At 35.3% G+C, this 25,929-nt stretch overlaps 1 protein-coding gene across 7 annotated transcripts in view; it reads left to right on the plus strand.

Moving 5' to 3' along the window:
- RFX3 (regulatory factor X3) overlaps nt 1-25,929 on the plus strand; it is a 337,765-nt gene that overhangs the window by 88,873 nt on the left and 222,963 nt on the right. The window lies entirely within an intron of this gene.

Genomic DNA, 25,929 nt, shown 5'->3' on the forward strand with positions numbered 1-25,929 from the left:
ACTTAAATCCACCTGTAGGGAAGTGTGTTTATGTAATTAGATTCCAGTTCTCTCATGAACCCTTCTTACTTAATTCATACATGGTGTCCTTCCTTTTATGGAATATCATATTTTCATGCAGGAGTTGAGAAATGCTGAGGAAAGCCAGAACTTGAATGTGCTGAAACATTTCCCTTGAAAGATCATAATGTGATAAGTTAAACAATCAGTTACCTGCTTATGTTAACCTGTTTGTTTATAAAAAGAAACTCAGGAACAAAGTTGAAGATAGTAAAGAGAAAAATCAAAGCGAATTGCATATCCTGCTTTCGCTGCCTAATCTGAGAAAATTTATATCAGCGTTTGAAAAATAGTCTCCTTTTATTTAACGGATATCTTAGCCCAAAGTATTTTTTTTTTTTGTCTTTTCATTTTACAGCCCAAATTTTTCAGTGCTGCACTCTGAAATCATTCAGTTATTATCCCCATTTTACTATCATGTTTCAGGGGGAAAAAAAAAGATGATTATAGTTAATGTGGTTTAAAATGGCATCTTTTGTCTAAAAGCAAAGTTGACTGCTATATATTTTTAGAGCACTTTATTGAGCACTTCAGTTTTCCTTTGTGTGTTTTTTAAGATACCTTTTAGTTTTTCAGAAAGCATAAATCAAAATGTTACTGCTATAGTGAGGCAGTGTTTTAGAAGAAAATTGCCAAGGTGTGAATTTTTTTTTAACCTACCTACCTGTATAAGGCATTTATTTCATGGACTAAGGATTACTGAACATGTGAACATTTCTTTAGGGAAGTCATTTTCCTTGGCTAATAAGTAATGTTTTGTTTTCACCTGGAAAATTGCTTTAGAACATTTCTCTTGTAATTAAAATAATTTTTCCATTAGCTGAGAGTGGTGCTCAAAGCTTCTTGACTTTTTTTTCTCTAAGTTCCATCTTATTTTGCATTTTTTAAAAGAATTAAGTCTAGGCTGATTGTAACATAACACAACAGGATCTAAGCTATTTCCATGTCATCCCAGTGCAAGTGGATAATATAATAAAAGAAGCTCCCCAAAGTGTAGCATAAATTATCCCAGTTATATATTAAGACTGATTTTAGGAACTTAGTCAAAGATACATTGGCTAGCATAAAAATAATTTAAATTCATAAAGAACTGAGAAAGCTTGGAATTGAATTTTTAAATGGTTGGAGGTTTTTTTTTTTTTTTTTTTGATGTCTCATATCAATCTGTAGGAAGAGAGCTCTAAACAAGGTTGTATCTTGAAATGGTATAATCTGAATAGTTTTGTTTGTGGGAGGAGGTCACAGAAAGGTTATTCCTCTGGCTTTTTTCTTGACAAGTAATCAGTACTTCACAGATCCCCAGGTTTCCAATTATTTTGTATAGTCTTGAGAATTAATTTTTGCATCAAATTATACTTCCTTAGATTTGATTGAATAAACTGTTTTGATAGGACTGTACAAATAGGCTAGATAATAATAGTTGCTTCAATTAATACATACTTTAGGATGAAATCATAAAGAATTAACAAGGTGCAGTGTGTGTTATAATAGTGGCAACTAGTATATCTCTGTCATAGGCAGTATAATTTCTTTTGTGTATCACAAAAAGGAAAACCCTTACGTTTTCCTTATTCTTGTTTAATTTAAGATGCTAGTTAGTATAGCCATTTAATTGTTTATTCATCCACCTGTCCACCATCCATTCATTTAGTCAATAAACATTTATTGAACCTTTCTCATATATGGGGAATTGGACTTGGGTACTGGTGATTCAGAGATGAATAACTGCTCTTGAGATTATTTTTTTCAAGAAACAAATTCACAAGTAATTAGTATGAATAGAGTGCTGTACATGGAAAAAAAGATACATCTAATTGTTGCTGAAATGTCAATGAAGACATCAAAGGGGAGGCAATATTTAAAGTGAGTCTGGAAAGATAAAAAGTTTCTTCAGTTCAGCTCAGTCGCTCAGTCGTGTCCGACTCTTTGTGACCCCGTGAATTGCAGCATGTCAGGCCTCCCTGTCCATCACCAACTCCCGGAGTCTACCCAAACCCATCCATCAAGTCGGTGATGCCATCCAGCCATCTCATCCTCTGTCATCCCTTTCTCCTCCTGACCCCAATCCCTCCCAGCATCAGAGTCTTTTCCAATGAGTCAACTCTTCACATGAGGTGGCCAAAGTATTGGAGTTTCAGCTTTAGCATCATTTAGCAACACCCAGGACTGATCTCCTTTAGAATGGACTGGTTGGATATCCTTGCAGTCCAAGGGACTCTCAAGAGTCTTCTCCAACACCACAGTTCAAAGGCATCAATTCTTCGGTGCTCAGCTTTCTTCCTAGTCCAACTCTCACATCCGTATATGACCACTGGAAAAACCATAGACTAGACGGACCATTGTTGGCAAAGTAATGTCTCCGCTTTTGAATATGCTATCTAGGTTGGTCATAACTTTCCTTCCAAGGAGTAAGCGTCTTTTAATTTCATGGCTGCATTCACCATCTGCAGAGATTTGGAGCCCCCCAAAATAAAGTCTGACACTGTTTCCACCGTTTCCCCATCTATTTCCCATGAAGTGATGGGACCGGATGCCATGATCTTCATTTTCTGAATGTTGAGCTTTAAGCCAACTTTTTCACTCTCCTCTTTCACTTTCATCAAGAGGCTTTTTAGTTCCTCTTCACTTTCTGCCTTAAGGGTGGTGTCATCTGCATATCTGAGGTTATTGATATTTCTCCCGGCAATCTTGATTCCAGCTTGTGCTTCTTCCAGCCCAGCGTTTCTCATGATGTACTCTGCATAGAAGTTAAATAAGCAGGGTGACAATATACAGCCTTGACAAACTCATTTTCTTATTTGGAACCAGTCTGTTGTTCCATGTCCAGTTCTAACTGTTATTTCCTGACCTGCATATAGGTTTCTCAAGGTCAGGTGGTCTGGTATTCCCATCTCTTTCAGAATTCTCCACAGTTTATTGTGATCCACACAGTCAAAGGCTTTGGCATGGTCAATAAAACAGAAATAGATGTTTTTCTGGAACTCTCTTGCTTTTTTGATGATCCAGCGTATGTTGGCAATTTGCTCTCTGGTTCTTCTGCCTTTTCTAAAACCAGCTTGAACGTTTGGAAGTTCACAGTTCACATACTGCTGAAGCCTGGCTTGGAGAATTATGAGCATGACTTTACTAGCGTGTGAAATGAGTGCAATTGTGCAGTAATTTGAGCATTCTTTGGCATTGCCTTTCTTTTGGATTGGAATGAAAACGGACCTTTTCCAGTCCTGTGGCCACTGCTGAGTTTTCCAAATTTGCTGTCATATTGAGTTCAGCACTTTTACAGCATCATCTTTCAGGATTTGAAATAGTTTAACTGGAATTCCATCACCTCCACTAGCTTTGTTCGTAGTGATGCTTTCTAGGGCCCACTGGACTTCACATTCCAGAATATCTGGCTCTAGGTGAGTGATCACACCATTGTGATTCTTTGGGTTGTGAAGATCTTTTTTGTACAGTTCTTCTGTGTATTCTTGCCACCTCTTCTTAATATCTTCTGCTTCTGTTAGGTCCATACCATTTCTGTCCTTTATCGAGCCCATCTTTGTATGAAATGTTCCTGTCGTATCTCTAATTTTCTTGAAGAGATCTCTATGGATGGAGGTTTGTGACATTGTATAGGAGACAGGGATCAAGACCATCCCCATGGAAAAGAAATGCAAAAAACCAAAATGGCTGTCTGGGGAGGCCGTACAAATAGCTGTGAAAAGAAGAGAAGTGAAAAGCAAAGGAGAAAAGGAAAGATATAAGCATCTGAATGCAGAGTTCCAAAGAATAGCAAGGAGAGATAAGAAAGCCTTCCTCAGAGATCAATGCAAAGAAGTAGAGGAAAACAACAGAATGGGAAGGACTAGAGATCTCTTCAAAAAGTTCTTCACCAGGCTGAAAATAAGAGGAAGGCCATGCTGAAAGGTGAGAACAGAAAGTACAGATGCATTGCATTTCTTAAGGAATTGCTAGTATCTATTTGGAATATACAGGAGAAATAATTGGAAGTGGTGTTGGAAAAGTAGGCAGGGATGTTTCTCATTCACCACATTGATGACTTTAGGCTCTACTTGTAGGGAGTTACAAGGCATTGAGGGAAATAAAGCTGGATAAGTAACATGAGATTATTTTGTACTTTTGAAAAATAAATTGGCTAGGATTATAGGAAATATTCGAATAGGGAAGAAAGAGATTTCATAGTAAGCATCAGATGGCCTAGTGAATTAGAAAGCAACCTTATATCATTGGGTTTTGGAGCCAGACAGACTTGACTTCAGATCCTAGATATGAAGAAGGTTCCCTTAACTTCTTTCAGCCCAAGATTCTTCATTTATAAAATGGAGATAATAGCTGTCTTGAAGTATGGTAAAGTTCAAGAGCTCAAAATTCTTTGCTTAAATTTGTAGGCTTATATACATGTTCAATAAGTGGTAGCTGTTATTATTAGTTATTGTCCTGTAAGTACTTAGAATTACATGGTAAACATTATAAGTGCTCCTTTCCCTCAAGAAATTTATAATAATTTTATATATGCTAAAACAAATGAGCAAGATAAATACATATTTTTTAAACTGTTTATTTTTGAAGTCTCCCTTATTGCTTTCCCTGTGTGGATAACTCAGTTGAAGATTGACAAATGGGTTCATTAACCTTGCTCATATATTCCCAAATACTTTAAATCATTCAAAATATTTGGTGTTGATGGGTTTATGGTCTGATAAATATGATTAAATAAATTTCTCCCCAAGTGGAAACTGTTCTGTTTTTATAATCAGTGCATTTAAAGATCAAGAAATACTGTCTCCTATCTCAAGTGGGAATTTCTTCTAGGATCCCCCTAAACAGGTGATTAAATTTCTGCTTGAACTCCTTTGTGAGGGTCCTTTACCCTACAGAGAAGTCTATTCCACATTCAGCTCAAACTGGAATTGTAGGATATTTTTCTCATGTATTTTATGCAGCTTAGTTTTAATTTCTACTGCTTGGGTACTAGTTCTCTCCCCAAATCAAATAGACCAAATCTAATCAGTTTTCACTTGCTGTGCCATCTACTGTTTGTCAAAAGCCATCCTGTCTTTTTTCAGGCTTCTCATTTCCAGGTTTACTATATTTTCAGGTTTTCCAGGTTTTGTGGTTGTTGATTTGTTTAAGGAACAGGTTTGTTGACATATATTTGATATAAACTACACACATATGTTAAGTATACAACTTTGATATATGCACATATTTGTGAAACCATAACAGCAGTCAAAATAGTGGATATGCATTTACTCAATGGTTTCCTTGTGTCTTTTTATATTTCCTTTGTTACATCACTCCCTGTCCCACCAAGCCAGATCCCACCCTTCCAACCCCTACAATCACTGCTCTGTTATTGTTGATATGGATTAGTTTACATTTCCTGAACTTTATGTAAATGAAATCATACAGTATGCATTCTTTTTTTGGTCTGGCTTCTTTCATTCAGCATAATTATTTTGAGATATATCCATATTGTTACAGATAATGATATTTTATTTCCTTTTATAGATGAGTAGTGTTTCATCATAAGGATATACCACAATTAGTTTGTTCATTCACCTGTTTATGGACAATTGGATTATGTCCTGTTATTAAATATTATGATTAAAGTAATTATGATCATTGATATAAGACTTTGTATGGACATAGGTTTTCTTTTGAAGAAAGGATGATACATACCTAGGAGTAGAAAAGTTGGTATACATGATAGGTATATGTTTAAATTTTTAGGAAAAATTCCAAACTCTTCAAACTAATGGTACCTTTTTATATTTCTACCAGCATAGTATGAGAGTTCTAGTTCCTCTGCATCCTTACCAACACATGGTATAATAGAGTTCATTCTACTGTACGTGTAGTTGTTTCTCCTTATGGTATTAATTTGCATCATCCTAAGGTTAATGGTTTTGAACATGTGCATATTTATCATCTTTATATCTTCACTGAAGCCTGTTCAACTCTTTCATCCATTAAAAAAAATCAAGTTGTTATTATTGAATTTTTTTGTTGTATAATCACTCAGTCATGTCTGACTCTGTGACTCCATGGACTGCAGCACGCCAGGCTTCCCTGTCCTTCACTATCTCCCAGAGTTTGCCAAAACTCATGTCCATTGAGCCAAAGATGCCATCCAGTCATCTCATTCTCTCTCACCCACTTCTCCTCCTGCCCTCAGCCTTTCCCAGCATCAGGGTCTTTTCCAATGAGTCAGCTTTTTGCATCAGTTGGCCAAAGTATTGGAGCTTCAGCTTCAGCATCAATCCTTCAATGAATATTCAGAGTTGATTTCATTTAGTTTTGACCTGGTTTGATCTCCTTGCTGCCTAAGGGTATCTCAACAGTCTTCTCTAGCACCACGGTTGGAAAGCATCAATTCTTTGGTGCTCAGCTTTCATTATGGTCCATAATGAATTTTAAGAGTTCATTATACATTATTGATAAAAGTCTTGTACTGGACATATGATTTGCAGATATTTTCTCCTAGTCAGCTTGTCCTTTCATTCCCAAACACAGTGCCTTTCAAATAGCTGAAGATTTAATTTTGATAATATCTAATTTATCAATTTTATCTTTGATGGATTTTAGTGGTAGCATCTTTCTTAAAAAGTCTTTGAAAGAAAGAAAGCGAAGTCGCTCAGTCGTGTCCGACTCTTTGCAACCCCATGGACTGTAGCTTACCAGGCTCCTCTGTCCATGGGATTTTCCAGGCAAGTGTACTCGAGTGGGTTGCCATTTCCTTCTCCAGGGGATCTTCCCAACCCAGGGATTGAACCCAGGTCTCCTGTGTTGCAGGCAGACGCTTTACTGTCTGAGCCACTAGGGAAGTAAAAAAAAAAGTCTACCTAACTCAAAATCTAAACTATTTCATCACATATTCTCTTCTATAAGTTTTATGGTTTTACTTTTGACATTTGTGTCTACAATCTACTTTCATAATAAAGTTTTTGGTTTAAAATAATTTTCAACTTGCAGAAAAGTTACAAAGGTAGTAAAGGAGTTTATTAATCACTCTTTCTCTTAATAACATCTTATGTAACATGGTAAATTTGTCAAAACTAAGTAATCAGTATTGGTACATTACTATTAACTACATTTCAGACTTTATTTAGATTTCACCTTTTTTTTTAAACTTTTCTATTCTAGAATTCAATCCAGGATTTTACATAGTGTTTAGGCCTCATAGCCCCTTAGTCACCTCTGATCCTTGACAGTTTCTTAGTCTTTCCTTGTTTGTTTTTAATGACTATGACAGTCTTCAGCAGTACTGGTCAGATTCTTTGTAGAATGTCCCTCAATTTGAGGTTGTCTGATGTTTCTCTTATTTCGACTGGGATAATTTTGGGGAGAAGTAAGGCGATGGCACCCCACTCCAGTACTCTTGCCTGGAAAATCCCATGGACGGAGGAGCCTGGTAGGCTGCAGCCCATGGGGTCATGAAGAGTCAGACACGACTAAGCGACTTCACTTTCACTTTTCACTTTCATGCATTGGAGAGGGAAATGGCAACCCACTCCAGTGTTCTTGCCTGGAGAATCCCAGGGATGGGGGAGCCTGGTGGGCTGCCGTCTGTGGGGTCGCACAGGGTCAGACACGACTGAAGCAGCTTAGCAGCAGCAGCAGCAGCAGAGGTAGGTAGACACATGGTGTCAACACGTTTTATCACTGGTGCTCCTTAACCTTGATTACCCCACCAAGATGATATTTGACAGGTTTTTCCACTGTAAAGTTAATCTTTTTCTCACCCTTTCCATGCATTATTCTTTTGAAGCAAGTTACTAAGTATAGCCTTGCTCCAGGGAGGCAGAGGGTAGGGGGGTGAGGCGGGTTTGGGGGGAGGATTTATGCTTCCTGGAAATGAGTATCTACCTAAATTGTTTGAAATTATTTTGAAAGATCAGTACTATAAATGGTTTTATTTTCCTCTTTTCCCCCGCTTATTTATTTATTCAATAATTTATTATACCAATATGAATTAATGTATATTAATTTTATACTTTTGGTTATAATAAAATACTGTGTTTTAATTTTGCTGCTCAGTTTGCCCCAGTTTTTGCCATTCCAACTCTTTGAGGTTGATTCCTGTATATCTTGGACTTAACTTTTCTTTTTTTTTTTTTCTGCCTTTCTTTCCCCTTTTCTCAGTACTTCTTTGTTTTCTGCCACTACAAGATGTTTATTTTCAGTGCCCCAGCCTTAGAATCAGCCAGTTCTCAAAGGAGCCCTAGATACATTTGGGGGCGTATGTTATTTAGTAGAAACCAAGATGTGGGCATTAGATATGCTGGTTTCTGCTAGTGGGGTGTCACTGTGTCTCGGTTCCTTCAGCAAGCACAACCAGGAAATATATGTATGCATGCTAACCTATGGTATACACATCTAAAATTACTTTTGCATCTGACCATTTTTATCTATATTAGTCTAATTCTGAATTCATACTGATATTGTTGACTCTTCCGTAATGAATAATGTTTATTCATAAGGTGTCTCTCCATCAGAGAGAAGCATGATTCTCACCATGTTTATTTGTTCAACCACAGTATACATGTAAAGCAGTTTCAGAGTCATTAACCTGTACCCTGGAATCCATTTTGAGTTAGTTTTTGTATATGGTATGAGATGGATGAGGGTTCACTTTTTAAAAACGTGAATATTCAACTGTTCCAAAAATATTTGTTTATAAGGCTATCCTTTCTTCACTAAATGCCTTTGCATCTTTGTTAAAAACTGATTTTCCATTTATATATTGGTCAGTTTTGGAACTCTCTGTTCCATTTGTTGGTTTGTCTTTCTTCATTCTAATAACTTAACTGTGTTGATTATTGTAGCTTCATAGTAAATCTTGAAATCAGGTAATGCTATTAGCCCTCTTTTTCAAAGTTGTTTGACTATTCTATGTCATTGCATTTTTTTATGAATTTTAGGATAAGTTTGTCAGTTTCTACCAAAAAAGACTAGTGGGATTTGGATTTGAATTGCATTGAATCTTTTGATTAATTTGGAGAGAACTGACCTCTTAACAATATTGAGTCATATCTCTCATGACTATATAATACCTCTCCATTTATATCTTTAACGTCTTTCAGGAGGGTTTTGTAGTTGTCAACTTATAGTCTTAAACATCTTTTGTCAGATTTATTCCTAAGCATTTTATGTGTATTGATGCTACTGTAAATGGTATTGGCTTTTAATAGCAACTTCCAATGATTAGTTATTAGTAAATAGACATATGATTGATTTTTTTAATATTGTTTGTCATTCAACTTACTCCAGTTCTGGCCATTGGGAGCTCTGTTTGGTTGGGTTTTGTGTCCCTTGGACTTACATCTTTTTTTTTTTTCCTTTTTTTTCCCTTTTCCCAGCACTTTCTTTTTTATTGACACCACAAGATACCTAAGGCTCATCTTATATTTTCAATGTCCCATCCTTAGATTAGCAGTTCTTAAAGGAGCCTTAGTGTCTTGAAACCTTATAAAACTTACTAGTTCTTATATCTGTTTTATATATTCTGTCTGATTTTCTACATAGAAGATCATGTTGTTTGTGAATAAAGAACATTTTATATCTTCCTTTCTTGATGCCTTTTCATTTTTTTTTCTTGCTCAGTTGCAACAGAGAAGTGATGGGAGCAACTATTTCTAACTTGTTCCTGATCATAGAGAAAAGAAGCATTCAGTCTTTTCCCATTAAGTATGATGTTAACTGTAGGTTTGTCATAGATGCACTTTATCAAGCTAAAGAAATGTTCTTTTTTAATCTTGTTTGCTGAGGGTTTTATCAGAAGTGAATGTTGGATTTTATTGAGTACTTTTTTGGTACCTGTTTAGATGATCATAAGATTCTCTGTTTTTAGTTTCTTGACATGGTGAATTACATTTAATTCACTGTCCCTTTCAGTTTTGAAACCCATAATTGACTCTACTTGGTTTTGATACATTATATTTTATGGATATTGTTGGATTCAGCTTTTTAGAATTTTTATATTTAATGGGGGAATATTGGTCTAATATGATCTCCTTTTAAAATATCTATGTCTGTTTTTGTTATCAAGAGCAATGCTGGTTTCATAGTATAAATTGGAAAGTATTCATTCCTCTGTAATTTGGGGGGAAATTTTTAGACTTATTTCTCCAGTGAAACTACCTGGGGATGGATTTTTCTTGTGGGAAGGTTTTTAACTACAAATTCAATTTCTGTATTAAAGGTTTACTTTCATTATCTATTTTCTGTGTAAACTTTGGTAATTTGTATTTTTCAAGGAACTGATTATTTTTTCTAAGCTGTCAACCTTACTGGTATAAAGTTATTATAATATTCCCATATGATCTGTATATTCTGTAGTGATGTTGTGTTTCTCATTCTTGATATCTTTTTCTTTCTGATCAGACACATCTATCTAGACAGCTATCAATTTGTTGACCATTTTAAAGAATAAGCTTTCGATTTCATTTACTTTTCTTATTTTACTGTTTTCTACCTCATTGAATTCTGCTGTGATCTTTATTATGTATTTACTCTCTTCTGCTTAATTTGTGATTAATTTGCCCTTTTTCTGGTCGTAGAGTGGAAGGTGAAGTCAATGAGTTGAAATCTTTATATTTTTCTAATACAGATGTTGTCTACTATAGATTTCCCTATAATTACTATTTTAGCAGCATTGCACAAAGTTTAATATGGTGTGTTTACATTTTTTTTCCATTACATACTTTCTACCTCCTCTTTTTGTTTCTTCTTTGACTCTGGTTATTTAGAAGTGTCTAATTTAGTTAATATTTGGGAGCTTTCCAGAGATCTTTCTGTTATTGTTTTCTAATTTAATTCAGTTGTGAGCAGAGAATATACTTTGTATGACTTGAATCCTTTTAAATTTGAGACTTGTTTTATGACCAGAATATTCTATACCTTGATTTCCAGTCAGTTTTTGTTTCATGTATTTTATTTTATTTATTTATTTTTTTGAGGCTTGGCGTCTGTATTTATTTAACTAAAAACTACTTCAGCAGTCTATGCGTTGACCAATACATAGACTTTATTTTTTTTTAATTTTTATTTATTTTAATTGGAGGCTAATTACTTTACAATATTGTGGTGGTTTTGCCATACACTGACATGAATCAGACATGGGTGTACACGTGTTCCCCATCCTGAACCTCCCTCCCACCTCCCTCCCCATCCCATCCCTCTGGATCATCTCAGTGCACCAGCCTTGAGCACCCTGTCTTATGCATCGAACCTGGACTGGCGATCTGTTTCACATATGATAATATACACGTTTCAATGCTGTCAAATCATCCCACCCTCGCCTTCTCCCACAGAGTCCCAAAGACTGTTCTTAACATCTGTGTCTCTTTTGCTGTCTCGCATATAGGGTTATTGTTAACATCTTTCTAAATTCTATATATATGCATTAGTATACTGTATTGGTGTTTTTCTTTCTGGCTTACCTCACCCTGTATAATAGGCTCCAGTTTCATCCACCTCTTTAGAACTGATTGAAATGTATTCTTTTTAATGGCTGAGTAATATTTCATTGTGTATATGTACCACAGCTTTCTTATCCATATCTTTCTTATCTTTTTCATGTATTTTAAAGCTCTTTTTTAGATATATAAACATTTAGGATTATTATGTTCTCTTGATGAATTGACTACTTTATTATTATGAAATTATCCTCTGTATTCCTTGTAACTGTTCTATCCTGACATCAACTTTTTCTGATATTAGTATAGTCACTCTAGGTTTCTTTTGACTAGTGTCAGTGTGGTATGTCTTTCTGTCCTTTTCCTTTTACCCTGTGTGTGTCTATATTTAACATACCTTTTTCAGAGACAACATATTGTAGGGTCTTGCTTTTTTAGGAATGTGATGATATGTGTCTTTTAATTGGAGTGTTTGGATCATTTACATTTACCATGGTTGTTGACATGGTTCATTGTAAGTCTGTCATCTTACTGTTTGTTCTCTGTCCCATCTGTTCTTTGTTCCCTTTTTCTCTTTTCCTGGCTTCTTTTGTTTATTTGTATGCTGTTTCTGTGGTGATTTCTAAACCCTTTAAGCATCCTGGTTGTTATTTGGGTTAGCTTCAGTTTTTTGGAAGATTGTGTAGATTTATCATGTCAGATTCTCAAAGCTTGTATGTTTAATGTTCTCTAAATGTTTTTGACTAGGAAATTAAGGTTTTTTTCTTAATCCTGAAAAATTGCTTATGGCTTTAATACTTAGATGTTAATGTAAACCAGTGTTGCAGTTGGTGTTGAATAACCCTTTTTAGGATCAACTATTGGCTTCTGTGTTCTTTCCATTCCTTGATGCAAGACTCTGTATGAGAAGGTGATATATTTGGAGCCTGAGGGTTTTTACTCCTGAGGACCAGATGAAGTGGATCTTAGAGAAGCCAGCTTGCATTCCTAGGTTAATCAGTATTTATCTGTCTTGATTCAGGATCATTTTCCACCCCCCATTTTATTTAGAAAGAGGAGAAAAAGAAGAGAGATAAATTAATAGTTACTTTCTATATCAGTCTACTCTTTCTTTCCCAAATAAAGGACTGATGTAGTACATGTTTCAAATAATGAACAACATATTCCTATAAAGAAGTACATCAGTATGTCATCCAACATGGAGAAGGCATTTCATGTCTTATAATTTCAGTAGAGAAGGGAATGGCATGACAGAGAAAGGAGACATGAGCTTAACTTTGAGTGATGGTATGGTTATTTTATCAGGTTTGGAAATTGCCAGATCAGCACCTATCTATCTTGGATTCTAGGAAGTGGCAAAATATGAGCTCTGTATGTAGGTTCTCAAGAGGCCTATGTAAGGCCATTCACCCTGGCCTTGAACTGAGAAAAAGAACTTCTCCAAATTCCTCCTTTCCTGAATTTGCCTTGTTCCTAGTGGTTTTCCTTGAAATAGCTTTGTCACTAGAGGATTTTTGTTGAAGTAGCTCTAGTTTCTAGAAGATATGTAAATCAGGGTATTCTTGTTCATTCTGTATTCCAAGTCTAGCTCTTAAAATTTCAAAGAAGCAGAATGTGGTACATCCCTATTAAATGCAGGTGCTTTCTGCCCTGTTTGCTTCAGACAGTTGAGTGTCTCTAGTGGTTAGAACTGATGATTTGTAAGCTGATGAATGGGTGCCAAAAACTGAATATCTCTCGAGTACAGTGGAGCCTATAGTCTGGTCTCCATGAATATTAGGGCAGTGTGCCAACTAGAGCTGGCTTAATTCTGCAAGCAGGAGCCCTTTGCAGAAGGATTCATGGTAATTAACCAATTCAAAGTGCAATATTTTCCTTTCATTAATTTGGCAGAAAACAACTAAATATCTACAGCAAGAATGTTTTTGACATTTTCACTTGCTGCTTGGAAAAAAATGGATACTTTGAATAATACTATAAAGAAAACTGCTAAGATTTTGTCATTTTTATTTAAACTTCTTAATGTGGATTACTCAATTAGGAACTAATTTTTTTTAATTAAATAGGAATAGTTGGCTTCATGGGTGATCAGAATTGAGTCATATTTTGAGGTAACTGGCTTGATTATTAGGGAGTTTATGGCTTGGACTCATTGCCTTTTACATCTCCTTTTTCACATGTCTAAGTAATAGAATTCCAGTTTGGTGTTATAATTTCCTATCCTTTCTCCCTTCAGAAGTTGATTTCTACTTCACATGTGACTTAGAATTCCTCTCTGTTCTTTTTTTTTTAGATTAAATATATTTGTTGTCTTAATAAGTTGATTCCAATAATGGTTAATTTTTTGCTTAAAAAAAAGGTAGTTAGAACCAGTCGCTGGGAATGAAGTATTTTGAATAATTTTGGAACTAAAGGTCCAGTGACAGCAGATTTTTCCCTGGAGGAATTACTGAAAAATATTTGTTTTAGGATATATTAATCTTTATATAAATGCTCTTATCTTTTGAAAGCATTTGTCTTTTCACTAAAAATATGTTTAATAATATTATTCATGTCTTTGACTACTGGGGTCTGGTTTTTGAAAACTTTCTTTTTAGTTGAGTTATTTCTTAGTTTTATTTATTTGAATTATTCCTCAATTTAACATCTTCTCCTTATACAGTTTTGACATACATTGGATATTGGCATAGCTCTTGAAATCCCAAAAAATACCTGGCCTCACAAGAAACTGGAAGTCTTTGTCAGTAAAGCCATGAGCAGCCTAGCTACTAGTAATATTTTCCTCACCTTGCATGTTTGCTTTCTATCTATATGTCTTATCCTCACACTGCAAATCTACTGTCACATGAACAAATATATGGTCACTTTTACATCTTATTACCACAGTGTTCAGTATACAATGAAAATTATTAGACATGCAAAAAACAAATTTACAGAATAACCCAGGAAAAATTTTATTCCCTAGTGAAGAAGAAAAAAATAAAAAGAGACCTTGCAGTGGCCTAAATGTTGGATTTAGTTGACAAAGACTTAAGTATGCACACCCAAATCAGGACTTCAAAAAAAAAAAAAAAAATTTCTGTGGTCTTTATGTATGAACAGATAGGAAATCTTGGCAAAAAAATGAAAACTATACAAAAAGAACTAAATGGAAATTCTAGAACTGGAAATAATTGAAATTTTATTGGTTGAGCCTAACAGTTTATTGGTGATAGTAGAAAAATAACTGAACTTGAAGCATATTAATAAATTTATTTGATATGAAGAACCTAGAAAGAAAAAGGCTAAGAAAAATGAACCAGAGATTCATGGACTTAAGGAATTTCACATTTGGTTATCTGGAGTCACAAAAGGAAAGCATGAGAAGGGGCATAAAAATTATTTCAGAAATAGTGGTTGAAATTTTCTGTATTTAATAAAATGTGAATTTACACATCCAAGAAGCTCAGCCAACCCCAAGCACCTGGGCACATTATAGTTAAGCTGCTGAAATAGCCAGTCAATACGGTGGTGATAAAGAAACTGTCAAGTGGCTTTAAGTATTCCACTACCATTTTGAAAAGAGCAGTTAACTTTATCCCACATGGGCAAAAATATGGAAGGTAGGACTGGTTTATATATATGGAATCATATTCTACATGCCTAAATTTATTTTAAAATATAGGATTTTGCTTTTCAGATTACAAACATAATGCAGGCTCATTGGAGGAAACATATGATAATATAGAAATAGGATATGAACTGTCCATGATCAAATGGCTTTTGACCTTTTATTCTACTGTTTCCTTTTTTTTTCTTTTTTTTGTCAAATAGTGGGAAACTGTTAAAAAATATAAAATGTTTTTATTTAAGACATATTTCAAAATATTGCCTAAATTCTGATTTATGGTTAGACATAAACCAACTGTGGATGAGAAATTACACACAGAATTATAGACCATGGAAATTGCTTATAATTTCTATATTAGGAAGCCTGAATACATTTTTTATAAAATTAATAAGACATTCAACTGTGTAACTGATATTTCTTTTTCCTCCCCCATTTTGGGTAAAATATTGTCCTGCTAAAATTTTTCTATAGACACTATGAATATTTAAGAATTTTTTCTCAATTAAGTGATATGTAGACAAAATGAAATTGATTTTTACCTGAAGATCACCAAAGACAACGTCCTATTTCTTACAGATATTTTTTATCAGAGGAACTTAGACAGGAATCTTCAATGGGTCTCAAAATTCCAAAGTGGTGAGGCCAATTATTGTATTTTCTTACCAGTATTTAATTTTTATTTTTTTCTATATAATTCTTAAACGAAATATTTTAAATGATGAGTCACATTAATACTGGGGTCCTTTGCTTTTAACAGTAACTTTTTTTTAGCAACTTTATTGTCTCGTAGCTTTGTAGTCTGGTTATTAAAAGTTCTATGTCTGTATTCTCAGGGCTCTGATATATTTGGGAATTGGAACAGGATTCAAGAGGAATAGTGAGAAACTTTGTAGAGCAGAGGCTATCTACATGTCCACATTTCGCTTATCAGTTAGAGCTGAACTCTAGAAGTTGATGGCTCTTTCACCCAATTTCTAATTGATTGTGGCAGCTTGAAAATAGAGATGGCACCATCTTGTTTTCACCTCACCAATTCAAGAAATGTGGCCCAGACCCTTTAAGTCTGGAGCTCCTGTGGAGGAGTAAGTTAGAATAGATCTAAAAACATTTACAAGTTTAAAAATAAGTGCTTATATGAAATATCAACTTAGGACAAATAAAAGATGTCCAATGAATGGGAACTTAGATTATGTCTCTGTTTAACACCAGAATTACTTTAATAGTGAATTTGCCAATAAATTACAAAATCAAAGTCTGATACACAACTTGTGCATTCTAGTCTGTTTTCCCTTGGCATGAAGTTCTTGCCTTCTCAGTTTTTATTGCAAGTAATAAAAATTTTTTCTCTTAAAAAATGAAATAAATTTTAGCCTTAAATGAAATACATTAACTAATGTAACCCCAGAGTCCAAAATGGGGCTACTTTGGGAATGAACCCTTGGCTTTGTGATTTCCTTTCTTTATTCTGGTTTCCTGATGTTGGCTTCATTCTGATTCTGCTGTCTTGATTCTGATTTGGCTTCTAGTAGATCCTAAGACGGACCATCTCCGTATTTATCTCCCCTGGACAAAGGCGTATTGGCCTCAGTATTTCCAACAAAGTCTTGGTATCTATTCTGATTCAAGCAGTTTAGGTCATACTTCACCTCAGAATTAATCACCATGGCCATGATAGTTGAAAGTCATAATTGTTGAATCATGCTGGATTGTTTGATCCATTCCTGAAGTAAAGGGTGGAGTTAACATCCTTGGATCCCCAAGTTAAAATGTTATCTTCTGGGAAGAGAAAAGGGGGGAGAGTAAATGTGAAGGGACGTGATTAATGTTCATCACATATGCCATCATCCTTTACAGCCACCTCACCTTTAAGAAACTTAAAGACTAAACTTTCTTTTATTTCTAACATAGGGGACTTATTGTTTTCCTCTGAAAAATAGGAAAAACACAATTTTGCTGGTCAGTTGTTTTCTATCACTAGGACAAACAGCTTGTTATTTTTTTCCTGTGTCAACAGTTTTAGGACCATGTGAGTCATTCTGAAGTGTATTTTATTTTCCCATACTGTAGAATTTTACCATTAGGTGGCTTATACCAGCCAGGAACTCTGCATTGAGTATGTTAGTGATGAACAGCCATATATTTTAAAAAGCAGAGCACAATTTTTAAAAAATTATTAAACACCAACATATGAAAGACATGGTACCTGTAGCAAATATAAAGTTCAGTAATTTGAAATCGTAAAATTTAGTTCAAGTTGTATAAAAGGGAATAAAATATTAATATACTCTAAGAAAAAACTCTTAGAGTGCATCTAATCTGTCACCCTATCTAATTCCGTTTCCAGTGAGCCTGACAGGAAGAGTTTAGCAATGAGAACTCAGTAACTACTTTCTTAGAAGGTTCACATTCCATTTTATATAGGATATAGTGAATATTCAAATATGATTTGATTTTTAATTTGAGCTCTTATTAAAGCAGTTATTGTCTTCCATATATTGAGGGGAAAATTTGTGTGTTTGTAACAACTTCCACCCGGTAGGTGTCTCTTTCTTTCCACTAGACAGAAGTGCTTCATATGTATTTGGGCAACATGTCTCCCTATTTCATCTTGTTACTAAACAAGACATTCAGTTATTTCTCATACATGATAGCATTGTCCACACACTCACCATTCAACTTACCTTCCTCTTAAATTTCTTTAATTTTTAGTTTGCTTTAAGATATTCACATAAGTAGACACTATAACCTTGATATGATATGAACAGTGCAGTTCATATAGTGGGGATATTTATTTCCTTGTTGTAATTATGTTACTTCCAAAATCTTTTAAAATTGCTTTAGTTGACGTACATGCATTATAAAATGCACAATACATATATTAAAATGTACTACTTAAAAGTGTTCAGTTGAGTTTTTTAAAATTTTATATCCATGTAACCATGACCTCCACAATTAAGTTACAGAACATTTCTATACTCCCCCAAAAACGTCCTGTGCCCTTACTCAATGTCTTACCCACATCTGACACCCAGCCTCAGACAAACACTGATCTGCTTTCTAGAATCCTAACATAGGAAATGGAATTGTACAATGTGCACTCTTTTGCGTCTTGCTTGTTTTGCTCAGCATAATGTTGCGATTCATCCATATTGTCATGATATTAATAGTTCTTTTCTTTTTACTGCTGATTAATATTCCATGTAATGACCATACCACAACACAAGTTATTGGCTATAGTTAACAAAACTGGTATGGAATTTTGTGTGCAAGTCTTTGTTTAGACAAATGTTTTCTTTTTTCTTGAATGAATACTTGTTTGTGAGTAGAATTGTTGGGTCATATGCCCATTTTTTTGGGCTCCAAAATCACTGCAGATGGTGATTGTAGCCATGAAATTAAAAGACGCTTACTCCTTGGAAGGAAAGTTATGACCAACCTAGACAGCATATTAAAAAGTAGAGACATTACTTTGCCAAAAAAGGTATGTCTAGTCAAGGCTATGGTTTTTCCAGTGGTCATGTATGGATGTGAGAGTTGGACTGTGAAGAAAGCTGAGCGCCGAAGAATTGATGCTTTTGAACTGTGGTGTTGGAGAAAACTCTTGAGAGTCCCTTGGACTGCAAGGAGATCTAACCAGTCCATTCTAAAGGAGGTCAGTCCTGGGTGTTCTTTGGAAGGAAGGATGCTAAAGCTGAAACTCCAGTACTTTGGCCACCTCATGTGAAGAGTTGGCTCATTGGAAAAGAGTCTGATGCTGGGAGGGATTGGGGGCAGGAGGAGAAGGGGACGCCAGAGGATGAGATGGCTGGATGGCATCACTGACTCAATGGACGTGAGTCTGAGTGAACTCCGGAAGTTGGTGATGGACAGGGAGGCCTGTCGTGCTGCGATTCATGGGGTCGCAAAGAGTCGGACATGACTGAACTGAACTGAATGCTTAGTGCATGTTTAACTTTAGAAGAAGCTTCCAAAGAACTTTCTGAAGTGACTGTACCATTTTACATTCCCAATGTCAATGTAATAATAGCTCCAGTTCATACACATCCACTTATTGTTTTAAAGTTGATTAGAATTCTTAGCATATGTTTGGATAGTACTAGATTGATATTACAAAAGTCGTCTGCAGTTATCCAGAGTTTCCATTTACTTTGACTAGTCTGTATTATTGGAGAAGGCAATGGCACCCCACTCCAGTACTCTTGCCTGGAAAATCCCATGGACGGAGGGGCCTGGTAGGCTGCAGTCCATGGGGTCACTAGGAGTCGGACACGACTGAGCGACTTCACTTTCACTTTTCACTTTCATGCATTGGAGAAGGAAATGGCAACCCACTCCAGTGTTCTTGCCTGGAAAATCCCAGGGACGGGGGAGCCTGGTGGGCTGCCGTCTATGGGGTCGCACAGAGCTGGACACGACTGAAGCGACTTAGCAGCAGCAGCAGTCTGTATTATAGTCCTAAAGTTAGGAAATAACTTGTTTTCATCTTTTATCCTCTCAAGATTGTCAGTTTTCTTGCAAATCTTTAGCTTTCTGAAAAAAATACTATTTTTATAGAGCTTCTTTTTCTGTACTTTTAAAAATATAACTCCATTGTGACAGTCTGGTCAGGCATTACACTAAAATCATACAGAAATCATGTTTCTGAAATACATTTCTCCTTTTGAAGCTATTCAAGTTTATAAAACTCCTTGCCTCTCAGTGTGCCTTGTATGTAGCAGACCCTTACCCACAGCAGGTGCTCAGTCAATGTCTTCTTATTTCTTAAAAACCATGTTTTCACTCCATAATACCTGTTATTTGCCTCCTAAGCAAGTTGCCAGATTGGATAGAACTGTAAATAAATCTGACTTTTTATGGAATCTCCTTAACTAGCATAATAAGTGATTCAAGTTGTTGAATTTGATTTGTAAATCAATTTGAAGATCTTTTATTCCCAGTAGTATCAAACAGTAGAGAGAAGGTGCTTATAAGGCAGTAGTGGGTTTCTCCTTTGTTGTCTAACAATTCAAAATTAATTTATATTGCAAACCCTAAATCTGTAAGCTGGGGCAGATCCACTCCATACCACGGCAGAAGTATCATAGCGTTTTTGCCTTTGCCTTTAGATCATTTCTTTTTTACAAACAAACACACATGCACCGCCACCACCACCAACAAAAAAACAAAGAAAACCCAAATTTGCTTCGGAATCAGTTTGGTAATGTAGGGGAAAGTTTATTGGTCTAAAACAAGACCAAGTCCTCTCACGTGAGAGGTATATACATCAGAATGGTTTAACTAAAGATCTTTCACCTGGAGTAATTGCCACAGATGGACTTTTGTTTTCCATATTCCTGTTTCACTGGTCTTTTCTGTAGCCACTCCTGTCCTTTCTTAGGTACCTTTTCTATTCTAAAGAACAAATCAGCTCTTTTTCCAAATACCTTCTCCCCTACCATTTTTTTTTTTCTTTCCTGAAAGTTCACTTATAACAAATGACAGTATTTTTTTGTTTTGGAGTGCATAGTTTCCCTCAACAGGACTATAGACCCTGTTGGTGGACTCCATTTCCCTGCTGGAGTTAACATGATAATCTTTCATGTACATTGTGTTGGGGAGAGAAGAACAGAGAGGCAGAGAAAGAGAAACTGTATGGGAGGAAATGTGTAAAGAAGACAGCATCATTCTATCAGGATTGCTTTTTATATTTCATTTATGTCATATAGCTTATCTACAAATACTGTAAACAAATACATGCCTTGATTTCCTCAGCTGTGAAATAAGGATGCTATCTCTTATTCCTCTGTCATTGGGTTAGTGGGATGATCAGATTTCATATAGGGGAAGGACTTGGAATGCTGAGTTTTAATCAACTGCTATCCTGTACAGTGATAAGTACTAGATAGTATTTGTTTTAAAAATGCACACTCCTCCTGTCATATATTTTCATAAAATAGACTAGAAGAATGTTAACAGTAGTTATTTCTATAGAGTTAAATGTATGTAAATTTAAATATTCCTTTTTTCTATATTAAAATTCATTTTAAGTTTTAGATGAAAGACAGATATTCAGCTCTTTAGCAATTGCATTTAATCAGTAGAGGTTCCTTTCCATTATTTTTGCTAGCATCTTCCACTTAGTTCGTTTTGACATTCTCCTCAAGACCTTGTGAGCTTTGAGTTTGGAAAGATTGTAAACACGTAACATAGAAATCTAGGTAGTTCTTCAGAGGTTTGTTGTTGTTTAGTTGCTAAGTTGTGTCAGACTCTTTTGTGACCCCGTGGACTATAGCCCGCCAGGCTCCTCCATCCATGGGATTTCCCAGGCAAGAATACTGGAGTGGGTTGCAACTTCAACCCGGGGATCTTCCCGACCCAGGGATTGAACCTGCATGTCCTACATTTGCAGGTGGATTCTTTACCACTGAGCTACCAGGGGAACCCCACTTGAGAGGTTAGTATCCTATTTTGTCACTTATTGTGACTTATCATTCTCAGTGGTTTGTCTAGGTCAGTCATTGAAAGAGTCCAGCCTGCAGAGAATGGGAGATACTATATTGATAATTTATTGCCTGCCTGCTTTTTTGGTTTATAGTTGAAAAAAAATTTTACCTCTGAAATTTACACAAATTTCATTACTCCTTAGGTCAGTTTCTCATGTAGCCAGAGATCTTAACAGAAGAGAAGGGTCCACAGTTGCTGGTTTCAGCTTTGCCTTAGGGTTATTTTTGGTTGTGAAGATCTGTATCTAAGGGATTTAAATGGACAAAATGGTTTCTGGCCATTGGGTCATCGGAATGAAAGAACTAGGAATGAAGGGAGGTAAGGAATAAAAGGAGTGGGACTGATAATTAAAGGTAGGTAGGGAAAAATACTGTGGTTTATAAGAATAATTGCTCATTTTGTTCAGTATGGAATCTGCTTCTTTCAATTTACCCCTCTTCCTTTTTCTATATGGGCTACAGCAATGTATCTGGAAGACTGAAATTTGCCATTAGTTTTGGAGAAATAGAAGTGGAGTTCCTGCTCACTTACTAATTAAAGTGACCTTAAGAACGTCTCAGTTGGGTTTCTTCAGTTTTTTCACCTGCAAAATATAGTGATTAATAAAAATATCTGCACTATATTCTCATATGACTTGTGAGAATCAAATAAAATAATGCATATCTTGTAAGTGGTAAAGCTTAGGTAAGTATTTGAAGATGATGATAATTGATGACCCTTGCTCAGTCTTCAGAGCTATCTTAGATTTCTTTTTTTGCTCTGGGCTTCTGTTTTCAGGTTTCTGTTATCTTCTTGGTAGACATTATGCTCAGTGAACCATAGACTGTTTCATTAATACTCTGCTTGTGCATGAGTGTTTTCCTGGCCTCAGTCCTTCTCCCAGTGGTGAAAGCTACTGGTTGGTAGAGTTACAAAAAGCTTGAGAAAGACAGCCCACATGCTGAGAGCTTTAATCTACATCTGGCTGGGGGACAGGTGGGTGGAGGCTGAGAGGCCCCTCAGAAGACAAGCAGAGCTGTAGACATCCACGTGCTTTCTGCCTCCTTTCTGCTTTTTGTCCAGCTAGGCTCACTCACTGCTCTTCTGTGCCATTGTGACCAGCTTCCTTGTAATTTGAGTGTGAAGAAAAAGTGCCTGTGTAAAATGAGGAGAGGAGAAAGGTGGTTTGCAAATGGCTAACGCTAGGGATGAAATTTTAGTTATGTTATTAAAAGTATAGAAAATCTTCTCACCTACTTCAGAAACAGTAACATAGAGTAAGTCAAACTCGTTTTGGTATCTTATTACCATATTGATTCAGGCACATGCTCATTCAGTCCAGCTGAAGAGTCTTTGGTGTCATTGTCAAAAAGCTGAAGCTTGCATTTCATTATAAAAAGTAGTATTTATTAAAACATGAAAATTTGGAGCTACTTAGTAAAAATATAGCTGTTTTACCTGATTCTTTAGAGCACATAAGAGACACATGAAATCAATTAAAAAAAAAACTTGTCCTTTTGAAATTTGTAAGAAATTATAAAGTATAATTATATCAATTTGGTATTCTTTACAATTTGATAGTACAGCATCTATTTTTGTACTTTTAGTAATATATGCAGCGTTGAAAGCATTGAAGTTGCATAAAATAAAAAATATGAAATATGTTCCACGTTTATTTTGTGTTCACCAAGTGGAATTTGCTTAAATGATATACTGCTGAATGCTGCCTCTTATCCATTTAAAAACAAATTTAGAAATGAATGTTTTGTCATTTTTAAATTATAATATTTAAATCCATAAAGTCTAGTTGAATGAAGCACTTAGAAGGAATAGATGAAGGCAGCAGTATAGCCCTGATGTGTAACTTTAATATCCTATCATATATGACAGTATTAAATTTGTTGGTTGATCCAGAAACACTCTATATAATCATTTTTCATTGGATCATTGTCTCCTGCTTTGAAGAGAAATTGCCCCAGCTTTGTTTTGACATTGGCTTTCAAAGAACTTCTGAGCTATTTTTTTAACACTTAAGAATTGGAAGCAACCCATTTTCCTGTGCTGATATCCTGTTTTAATTGATGTCACCTAATTAAAAATAATTAAAATCATTGTCTTGACTAATAAGCCTCAAGTAATTATAAATGAATGATATGTAATAAGAGTTGTCATTTATTGAGCTCTTACTATGCATCAAACACTGTTGTAAACTTACTGAATCCTTATTATTGCTTTAGGGGGTAGAAACTACTTATTCTCATTTTATGGTTTATTCCTGCTTTACAATTGAAAAAACTGAGACATTGGTGGTTAGATAACTGATAACTGGCCTGATATCATGGTTATTATTAATAGTTGTGATAAAACCAGAGTATGAATTCAGGCAATGTAGACCAAGAATTCAGTATTCTTAATTATTACACTATGTGTGCACATATGGAAAACATACAAGTAAAGTACAGAATACATTCATCAGACATAGGCAAGGAAATGTGTACCTCTGTTTTATAAAACCTTCATCTGCTTTTATTAGATGAAAATAGGCATTTAAAGTATTCAGACAATTATGTAATGTAGCTACTAGCAGAGACTGCACATTTTAAAATGTTTACTATTATAAACCCTATTAAGCAAATCATATGTTCTTCCTGGAACTGTTTCCTCTATAAATTTTGTGAGTTTTTAAGTTTTAGAAAGATTTCTAGAATCCTTCCGGTTTCAATATTTTATGAATTTGTGATCCTCTTTCTTTTATTATTAATTCCTGATTTTGCTTACTTGAAAAATCTATTGATTGATTCATATAACTGTCTTTTCCTTCACTCATTTACCGAGAGAATAAGGCATCTCAGGGGCTTCCCAGGTGGCACTGTGCTGTGCTTAGACATTCAGTCATGTCCGACTGTCTTAGACACTCAGTCATGTCCCATGGACTGTAGCCCACCAGGCTCTTCTGTCCATGGGTATTTTCCAGGCAAGAATACTGGAATGGGTTGCCATGCGCTCCTCCAGGGAATCTTCCCAACCCAGGGATCGAACCAAGGTCTCCCACATTGCAGGTGGATTCTTTACCAGCTGAGCAACCAGGGAAGCCCCCCAGGTGGCACAGTGGTAAAGAATCCACCTGCCCATGCAGGAGACACGGGAAACATGGGTTTGATCCCTGGGTCAGGAAGATCCCTTGGAGGAGGAAATGGCAACCCACTCCAATATGCTTGCCTGGAGAATCCCATGGACAGAGGAGACGGGAGGGCTACAGGACATTGGGTTGCAAAGAATGGGACATGACTGAGCAACTGTGCTAGAACAAGCAAGGCATCTCATAATTGTATGTCAGTTTTCATTCAGTTCAAAACACTTCTAACTTGATTTTTATTTCTTTGGACATGAGTTATATTTTTGTTTGTTGTGTATGTGTTTTGTTCTTGTTTTAATTTTTTATTTTATGTCGGAGCATAGCTGATTAACAATGTTACGATACTTTCAAGTGTGCAGCAAAGCAACTCAGCCATTCTCCCATGGATTATTCAGAAATATATTATTTAGTTTCCAAGTATTTGATATTTTTCCTAATATTTTTGTTATTGATTCTAATTCTATTCTGATCAGACAACTTAACCTTCTAAGATTTGAATCCTTTGAAATGTATTGAGACTTGTTTTGTGATCAGAGTATGGTCTCTCTTAGGTGTTCTGTAGGTATTTGAGAAGGATGTGGATTCTGCTGTTGAGTGGACTATTGCATGTCAGTTAGGTCAAGTTGCTTAATGGTGTTGTTTTCTATATCCTTACTGATTTTCTGTCTACTTGTTATATCAACTATTGAAAGATGAGTATTAAAATCTCCATCTATAATAATGCATTTTACTCTTTCTCATTTTTCAGTTTGGTCATGTTTTGATTTATATGTTTTGATGTTCTGATAGTAGATGCATAAACATTTAGAATTGTAAGTTCTCTTGATGAGTAGATTCATTTATCATTCAGAAGTGTTCCTGTTTATTCTTGGCAATAGTTCCTGCTTTGAAATCTACTTGTCTAGTATTGATATAGCATTGTGTATCTTTTTCAGTCCTTACTTTTAATCTATTTGTGACATTGGATTTAAAATGAATTTCTTATAAAGAACATTTAGCTTGGTTTTTGCTTATTAAATGATTTGACAATCTCTACCTTTCCATTGGTGTGTTTAAAGTACATCTTACGTGATTATTGATAGGTTAGGTTTGAATCTGCTATGTTACTATTTGTTTTCTATTTGTCTTTCCTAACCTTTGGTTCCTTTTACCTGTATTCCTGCTTTCTTTTGTATTACTTGAGTAATTTTGTGATTCCATCATCTTTATTGGTTTATTGTTATACCTTGGTTTTATATTTT

Source organism: Bos indicus, chromosome 8 (assembly GCF_029378745.1).
Source record: "Bos indicus isolate NIAB-ARS_2022 breed Sahiwal x Tharparkar chromosome 8, NIAB-ARS_B.indTharparkar_mat_pri_1.0, whole genome shotgun sequence".
In the NCBI taxonomy this organism is placed as follows: domain Eukaryota; kingdom Metazoa; phylum Chordata; class Mammalia; order Artiodactyla; family Bovidae; genus Bos; species Bos indicus.